This window comes from Aegilops tauschii, chromosome 2 (assembly GCF_002575655.3).
Source record: "Aegilops tauschii subsp. strangulata cultivar AL8/78 chromosome 2, Aet v6.0, whole genome shotgun sequence".
Taxonomy (NCBI): domain Eukaryota; kingdom Viridiplantae; phylum Streptophyta; class Magnoliopsida; order Poales; family Poaceae; genus Aegilops; species Aegilops tauschii.
Window position 1 is genome coordinate 149082333 of NC_053036.3, and position 9839 is coordinate 149092171.

Below are 9839 nucleotides of genomic sequence, written 5' to 3' on the forward strand. Positions count from 1 at the left end.
TTACTATTTAGACGTTTGCTGGAGGCCTCCGCGAACACCGAGCATGTATTCACCTGGCTCAACACCAACAGTCATACTCGTGACTCGGCGCCTTGCTCATGTATATCGTCCATCACAACGACAATCTATAAAACAGCCTAGCTAGAGAGGGTACTATGGTGCGGAGTATGTACTATCGTGAGCAACCGATCATAGTGCCACTGCACACGAGTGTGTGTCTGATCGATTCGTCCATTATTCGTAAGTTATGTATGGTTGTGTGGTGTCTAATGGTGGTCGTCGAATGCTAGCTGGCGACAAGAGCAGTTGCATGGACACTTGGGTGTCAATACGTGCTGCATACGCTTCAAAGGCTCGTCATCCATGAGTTCACATTTTACCACCACGCCAGCGTCTGACCGCCCTGGCCTATCGAAACCCCTTCCATCGCTAGCGCGCGCTTCCCGCCTGAAACGATCACCGTCTCTCCAAAACATCAATGCCGCATTCACCATCCTTAACTGCAGGTGCAGTTGGTGTGTCACTGACATGCGGGCCTGATGCCCGTTGGGCCCACATGTCAGTGAGACAACGCACCTGCGGTTAAGTCACTGAAGCAGCGTCCGCATTCACGCCTGACGCGACCTCTTACTGGCACCGGCATTGCAGCAACGCGACGGCCGAGAGAGCGCCACCCGCGCGGCATCCCGGTGCAAGCGACTGCTCCGCGTTAATGACACCACGGCTACCGACGAACCTACTCCGGTGCCAGCCATCCATCCGTCTGCCGCGGCTCATTGCCATTCGCCCGCTATATTAACTTGAGCCCCAGCTCCCAGCCATAGCCAAAGACCCACACTCATTCTCCTCCGGTCCCTTCCTTCTGTAAGCAGCACTCCAACCATGGCCTCCGGGCACTCCAAAGCTCTCTTGGACATACTGTCGCAGGAGCAGACGAAGGACATCGATGGCTCCGTTCCGGGCGCGCTCCAAAGCTCTCTTGGACGTACTCTCGCAGGAGCGGACGAAGGAGATCGCCGGCTCCCCCCCCCGACCGCCCTCCGCCGCCATGACCACGTAGCCGGCACGCGTGCGCGGGCGTAGCCGGCAGCAAGGAAGAGTAGTACACGGTAGGTCGCCACCGCTCCTCCACTCAGAGGACGCCAAGCTTGGTGGAATAAAAATCGGCGGCCGACTAGCCGCTTGACGGCGACGTGGAGGTGGAAATCTTCATAACCTTGTGCTCCGGAGGAGGAGGTTATCGAGGCGAATAAGGAGGAGGCAAAGGCAATGGCCGGCTTTCTCGGGTTCATGGCCGGACATGGTGGTCGGGGCCGGCCGATCGTTTAGATTAGTTTTACAGTAGGTTTTAGTACGGTTTGTGCGAAATATGTAATGAATTTCGTCCAGTTTATAGGAAAAGTTCTCGAAATGAAATGAATTTCATCCGGTCAGTTTGAAATTTACTTTCTTTGCACGAATTTCATCCGGTTAGTTCATATAGTTGTCGAAAGGTATGCAGGCAGCATTGGATGGCATCCATCAGTGTCCTCGGACAGATGCCGGTGTAAATTTGAGGGCCAGCGCTGGAGATGCCCTAACTATCATGCTATAATCGCTAACAGTGCTCCATTATTTCGCAGGCAACAGTTATCCCTCGATCAAAATCAGATCTGCCGTGTTTCGCACTCCTCCCACGTAAGAGTGTAGACTCTTGCTTACATAAAAATGGAGCAAGTGGATGGCACTGTAGCACGTCATATCACTCAAACTAGCCCGCCTAACGCACGGGAAAGCACCGCCCTTGTCATTTTGTTCTGGATTTCTATCAATCGATTGCACGAAAATGTTACGCTTTTCAAGTTCAAAAGGAAAAGGAGGCACACTTACAACTCGTACGCGTCGCGTTCATGTCGCACCCCCGATAGTCCGGCTCGCACGCTGCTCACCAGAGGGGACACGCGTTGTCTTGCATTTTCACTGACATGTGGGACTGCAATTGAATAAACCGTCGATAGCCGAAATCTAATCGCTCGGCGGGCGTCGGCTGAGAGGAGAGAGACGGGGGAGGGAGAAGAGATCGCCCGCCCGTCGTGCACGGACTTCAAGAAATATGTGGTGACAATGTGAGGTGGGCCATGCGGGAGTCCACACCGCTTCCAAGCCTGCTTCTTACCGCCCTGGCCCACTAGAACCCCTCCCCCACCCCACCACCTCCCCGCGCGCGCTCCCCCCTCAGAGGCCAGCTGCCCGCATTCATAGCAAGTAGTACCAGTAAAAGTCTGGGCTATAAAGGGCATGTACAATGGTTGATAAGATAGTCTTATCATAAGTCTTGCATGTAATTTAGAGATGACAAAAAACATGTGTACAATAGATCATCTCTTAGCCTTATCTTCAATAACTAGTTATTCCTAAAAACATGGTGAAACATATTGTGCTAAGAGATCATCTCTTGTCTTCTCGACAAGCCCGCTTATGTGGAGGAGAGAGAGGCATTGAGAAAGTCAAGGAGTGGGATCTGCAGGAGCCCGTCTCTACACGTGCTCCTAGGTATAAAAGACTAATTCTAAAAAAGAGGCATAAAAAACAATTGTGTCTAAAAAATAAAGGTAAAAAACATTTGAGAGGAAATAGATAGAGAGAGAGTGAGAAAAAGTTGTAACCTTATAGTCAACACTATGGTAGTATTACATGAGGAAGGAGGGAGTGGTGCACATGCCAAGTTCACTGGGCTGCTGTGTTTCACACTCCTCCGTCGTAACAGTGGAGACAATAGGTTTCATCAAAAATAAACAATGAATACTCGTTCCTCGTCCACTATATCGGAAAGAATACTTTCATTCGCCGACATGTGGGACGTCGACCATCCTGGTCCACCTGCCATGCACAAAATTATCCTGGTCCACCTGCCATGCACAAAGTTAGTCGGGCAAAGGAACCATCATGACTTCGTTGAATTCCGCTTCGTCATGAAAACTTACTCTACCCACAGTACTGCTACCACACGCGAAGACTGGACGGCACTGTACCACGTCATATCAGTAAAACCCACTAGGCCAAACTAGCCCGCCTAGGATTTGTACTCCCTCCGTTTCAAAGTTAGTAGTACAAAGTTGACTCATCTATTTTGGAACGGAGGGACGTCTCTGTACCGCTATGATTTTGTGTTGTACGTCTCTGTACTTTTGCTACGATTTTCCTACCCTATGAACCAAATGAGGCCTGAATGTATCCGTGTCGACTATTGTCTGATCGATCACTAAGCCTACAATTTTTGGAGCTTGGGCTATTGGCCGATCGACGACGGATCAGTATAAGCGTACCACGATCTCATCAGCCCCAACATTTCCCTTCGGTGACTATTTTGCAAGTACTATAGCTCGCACAGTAGCTAGCCTACTAACGCCAAGAATCATCAAATAAGCCCTGCTGATATGATAAACAGTTCAAACTTACATCTAAGCATGCCATATATTACATCAAAAGCTGGTGAGGATACATCTGTTTCCATAACTCGGAGAGGGTTCGCATGATTCACTATCAAACAAAAGTAGCAAGTACCGCCCACACAAGACAGTGCACTAGCCCTAAGATGGTTTTATAACACGCATCGTTCTGGTAATTAAACACAGGGCAATGCAAACTACCCCGAAGGATTAGCGCGACCAACTATTTCTTGTCATCGATCTCTCGGGCAATGACCACAGCACGGACAACGGCATGGGAATCGATCTCTGGGGCGATGTCCACAGGACTGACCACGACATCAGAATCGATCTCTGGGGCGATGTCCACAGGATGGACAGCGGCATCGGAATCGATCTCCAAGGCGATGCCAACAGGACGGACCGTGCCATTGAAAACGATCTCTGGGGCGTTGTCCACAGGACGGGCCGCGACGTCGGAATCATCAAGGACGTCCACCGGCACCTGCACAACCCTAACATATTAGCAAGCACATTGCAAATAATCAAAAACCACAACTTTTGGTTATAAGCCATTATTTTTTACCTTGTGCAACTCACCGGGGGATCCCAACCCTCCGGGGGCCATCTCCTCGTCCTCGATGGGGGCCACCACCTTGCCAGGGGAATACTGCTTCTCAACGGTGACTATCTCCTCAAACTCGGCCTTGAGCCTCGCATAGGTGGCCATTAGAGTTTCTGGGGTAGGCACGATGGGGCCCTTGCTGTTCTTCCAACTTTCTTTGAGGAGTTCGTCCGCCAACGTCATCAAATCTTTGGCCAGTGCTTGTTTCTTGGAGTTCTTCGTCTCCATGGGTTGGCCCGCGCCAACATGGTCAACTCGTTGGTCGGTGCTCGCTTCCTGGAGATCGCTGTCTCCAGTGGGTTGTCCGCCGGCAACTCTTTGCCTAGTGCTCCAGGATCCTTCAATGAACTGACAAACAAAAAGCAATCGAAAGGAAACCACAATCGCAATGAAAACGGGAAAAGAATAGGCTGTGAGAATCGGTCGGTGCTTCGCAAAAAGAAGATTCTTGGAATGAAAATATAGCAGCATCACTGATTCGCCCACCTTTCCTTCGTCAGTACAGAAGAAAAATGGCAGAAGTGAGTAGCCTGGAGTGAGGTTTTCTTCAAGAAAGGGGAGAAAGGGCTTCAACGAGCATTCCAGTGAAATGATGGTTGCTTCGTCCAGTCCAACATCGAGGCCACTTTACCACTGCTGGTAAAGGTGTGGGTTTTGTGATATGACGGGTCATGAAGGCCACACCGGGGTGACCGGTGAGTTTGGACTGTAGCACCTCGCTGTGATTTGGTGGATGGCATGCGGGCCCGGATGCTTTGATGTCCCGCATGTAGATAGAGCGGCTAGTCATATAGGAGTGGTCAATATTGTGCACCGCGACCAAGGAGGAGAGGAAAATGAGAGAACTACGTAATTAATGCATGAGTTTAATTAGGGTAGTTTTGTAAAGTACAAAATGCCTTGGTTGATGAGATTTGAGATTTGAGCCCTATAAACCGGAAGGGAGATTTGAGATTTGAGATACTGCACGCGGTGTAGTCTAGTCACTTGTTGGAATCTCTAGAAAGACTTATACCGCATGATTCTTTGCTTCTTCTTACTACTACGTACTACTTCGCCGACATGTGGGACAGCTAGCAACATCCGGGTCGATGTAATACGTGTCATGCACCAGATTAGAGTGCGGAACAGAAGGGGGGCATCACCCCGGTCGTACCGCCTGGCCCTATTTGGATACTCTAACTCAGTTAAAGGTTAGAGTTAGATTCTAATCCTGAACTAACCCTAAAGTAACTCTAGCGAAAGAGGTGTTTGGATGACAGGGTAAGATGGAGCGCGGATACGGCGAGGTGCCTTCATGGGCGGTGCGAGAGGGAGGGAGGGAGAGGATGAGAAGCTTCGAGGAAGTGGGGAGGAATCTGCTGCTGGGAGAGCGAGAGAAAAATGTGTTTTTTAGTGTCCCGAGAAGAACTAACCCAAATAAGCACCTCTTGGGTGGGTTAGATTTTTTTTGGGTTAGTTGAGTTCAAACTAACCCAAACTAACTCTAACACATGGATCCAAACAGTAACCCAAACTAACCCTCCTGTTTGGATATTTTTGGGTTAGTTGAGTTCAAACTAACCCAAACTAACTTAACACATGGATCCAAACAGTAACGCGCCGTCAAATCGCACAGCCCGACCTTTCCAGCAGTAAGTAAGTTGAATCCGCTACTCCCTCACCCTCCTCGCCTCTCTGTCAAACCGCCTACGCGAAAACTGCCGCGCGTACTGCCCGGGAAAAGCCCCGCCCTCAACTTTTAACTACGCGAAAATAGTTCGAGCTTGTTCGTTCTATATAAATACTAGTACTTTATGTTTATTCACCTGTGGGGTTGTTCAATGAATGGAGGGCCGGGGAGCACAAGTGAACAATACTACTACTAGTAGTAGTAAGTAGGAGTCGTACAGGTAGTCACCTTAAATAGAGAGTTTCTTTTCTTTAATGCCACGTACACAAATTGAAACGCTTTTTGTGGAGAGAGAAAGATAATCACTCCACTATATATGTACGCTGGGGCCTGAGCGCTTGCTTTACTAGGGTTGCTCTCTTCATTCTATCATCCTCTCCAGATATAAACAAGTTAACAAGACAGTGGTAGCGACATTTTCTCTCTGCTCACCGCTGGTCACAGATCCGGCCGGATCCCTTCGGCTGGTGTATGTAGACGACTAGGTGCATCGTTCACGCAGTCATCACTGGCGAGGGAGGAAACCCACAGCTACCGGAGGGGCCCGATCCTCTGCCCGTGCCGTTCTCTCCGACACAGCGCCGGCTCGGGAGGTCCTCCGACCCTTCTTCCTCCCTACCGTATTGTCCGCAGATCCGACCTGCCGCCGCCGACATCCCGACGACCCTCAGGTATAAGTTCTTCGAAAGCGGCCTTGCTCTACTGCCCCAGCTCCCCACGTGTCTGCCTATGCATCTTTTTCTACTCCCATCAGCTCTTCCAACGCCACCTAAATTTTTAGTATTATTAGAGGTAAAGCTACTTCATGCATTCGAATCTAGGGCTTTGTTCAAACAACGAAGAAGGGGGGAAAGTTGTAGCATGAATCTAGGACTTGATTCAAAGAGGAAATAATATGGTTAAAGTAGTAGAGACCGGATACCCAACCGGTCTCTTGGTTGAAAAGGGAAATAATGGGAAAACACAGTACAAACTAGATAAGGAACATATCTATTATTGGTTGAAAAAAGGATAGAAAGTGGCGGCTGGTGGACAAGCCAACAGAGTATGTCCAGGATTAGATTTGTTGCCCTCACATAGTAAAAGGTCTCCAGGATTAGAATTGCTGCCCTCACATAGTAAAAGGTCTCAGGATTAGATTTGCTGCCCTCACATAGTAAAAGGTCTCCAGGATTAGATTTACTGCCCTCACATAGTAGAAGGTCTCCAGGATTAGATTTGCTGCCCTCACATAGTACAAGGTCTCCAAGATTAGGTTTGCTGCCCTCAAATAGTAAAAGGTCTCCAGGATTAGATTTGTTGCCCACACATAGCATGAACAAACTCGGCATCACCACTTTATGCCTCCTTGTAGGTACATTATGCTGATGCGTCCACTGTCGCATGTCCTTATACCAACCTTTTGTTGTTGTTAATGTAAGGGCACATGTAAAATGAAGCGATCACACTGTTACCTTAGGGACATGTCTAACTAGTGTTATTGTTAATCTAATGCCTCCAGTGATAAGATGCAATTAAACTGTGTTACTAATGGCACTCCTGCTGTTTTCCCCAGTATGATAAGTAAGTTGCTCCTTTACGCTGCTGAGTGTCCCCACGATCCCATGCCCTTAAACCAACTCTTTAGCTGCTGTTGATTTACTGTATCTGGTAAACAAGCAATACCACCATTAAAGTAATCCCATATTCGAGGAATCTCATTATTGATCGCAATGCTTCTGGTAACATGAAGCATTGCTAATGTTTTAAAATTTCTATTGTCCTTGCGTGATTGCCATGAACATAATTAAGATGCTTCTTTTCATTTCGTATATGTTTCGTATATTCTTATTGACCAGCAACTGTTTACTTTCTATGTTTTTGTGCAGATAGGGATATCCATTTCACCTTGTTGCTATTGTGACCTTTTGGTGAACTGCACAAAACACTTTATTTTGGAATGAGTATCTTGTGCAGTTCAACTAAAATTTCACGTGGGCAACATCTCTCAATTTTGGTGGAACTGCACAAAATGGTGATTGGAGTTTCCAAAATCTCCGTCAAGTTCTGCTGGTAATCTCGTGCAACATTTTATTAGCCTTTGCAAGATGAGCCGTCACCACAATGGCACTTTATTTTAGCGGAACTGCACAAAAGGATAAGAAAATTATAGTTGCACCTTACATGAGCCGGACATCCAACCTTAATGTTCCTCAATTTTAGTGCAACTACTAAAGAAGAACCTGCCAGCTCATGAGAGCAAGTACTTCTTGCTAGCTGAATGATGCAATCTTTGCTTCATTTTAGGTGAACTACAGAAAAAGGCGCATGAATTGAATCATGGAACTCCAGGCAGGCCTCATCCGAGTGGAGCTGCAGGTTGATTTCAAGGAGGCCACTATTAAAGTGAAGTCATGCTCTTCTTGTTTGTGCTATGCAAACAGGAATACTCAACTACAGATGTTGTGACGGTCAAGAGCATTCGCCAAGTTCTTCGATTGTATGACATGGCTAGCCAAGATGGATTTAATCCAGATATTCACTTTATGAAAAGGCTCTAATGGGTTGGTTCTGAATCTTGCAAGCTGGGAATCAATGAGATGTGTAGGCATCTTTGTTGTACTTATTATTTGAATCTTATTTGTTGGTTCTGAATCTTGCAAGCTGGGAATCAATGAGATGTGTAGGCATCTTTGTTGTACTTATTATTTGGATCTTATTTGTTGGTTCTGAATCTTGCAAGCTGGTAATCAATGAGATGTGTAGGCATCTTTGTTGTACTTATTATTTGGATCTTATTTGTTGGTTCTGAATCTTGCAAGCTGGGAAACACGGCATGATGATGCAAAGGACAACAACCATAACAAACAGTTCAAACTTGGTAGTATTATCTTTGTGAAAGTGCGACAAATGTGCCGATCGTGTGCGTCCTGAGAATAATAATTCTAATTGTTGTGCATGTTGATCCTGTGGCACTGATAGAACGAGCCAATGCATTGCTTGTTTTAAGTATAAATTTCTATTAAATCTAATGAAATTAAAGTAAAGTGACCACTAACTCCTGTTATTACAGTATCAATACAGACCCGCTCATGAACCGACGTGTGGCCAGAGTAGGTTTCTTAATGGAGGCGTTTGAATGCGCCGAGGGCGCATCTTCTGCCGGGCGTGCAGCGGACAAGGGAGGGGTAGTAACTATTGTCGCCTGTACACACTCAGTTTACTGTTGAATCCAGTTCCCCAAGAGCTGAAAAACAAACTGCTACCACCGCCTACACACTCGTTCACTTGAAGAGACTCCAATGGCGATCCGAGGGGTGAGCCTGCTGGATATGGACTTCAGCAAGGAGTTACCCTTTGAGTTCGCCGTTCAGTCCTATGGCTGCACCAAGTTGAATGTGATGTACACCAACGATCCGGACTCGGTGAAGCTCTGCCTCGCCGAGTTCAAGCAGTACCTACAGGACGAGAAAGCACAAGGTTGCAGGACTAGACCTTGTGCCCATCCATTCGTCTCCTGACAGGGACCAGCGGATCGCCGGCGCCCAGGTATGTGTGCGGGACGAGGTTCTCATCTACCACTTCTGTAGGGCCATCAGAGGTTCTGGAGCATTCGCCCGTTTCGTCGGCAGTGCCGACTGCACCTTCACTATGGTGCAGAGAAGGAAGAACGCGACGATTCGGCCATCTGGTGCAACAAGCTTGTCGACATCCAGAAGCAATACAAGATCATCAGCAGCGGGCAGCAGAAGGACTCCGTGGTTGACCTCGCCGAGACCATCATCGAACCCTGATACACCAACATGAAAGAAGAAAACGATACCAAGGACCTGAACACGTGGGAGGTACCTCTGAATCTAGCCTACATAACCTACGCGGCCAAGTACGGATACGCATGCTACGACATGTACAGGCAGATCTTGGACATGAGGGCGTGTGTGCTTCCCGTAACCGATGAGTACACGGACAGCCGCAACGTCATGATCAATCGTGCCAGGAAGGTCTAGATGTTGTACTTTATCTGTTTATAAGCACCTTTATCATCCGAGTGTTTCATGCATTAGCCTATGTGTCGTAATTATCTGTTTTGTCCGAAATATTTCTTTCAAGAACCCATTAACCTGTTTGCTTTTTTAGTGGCTATTTGCTTATGTAT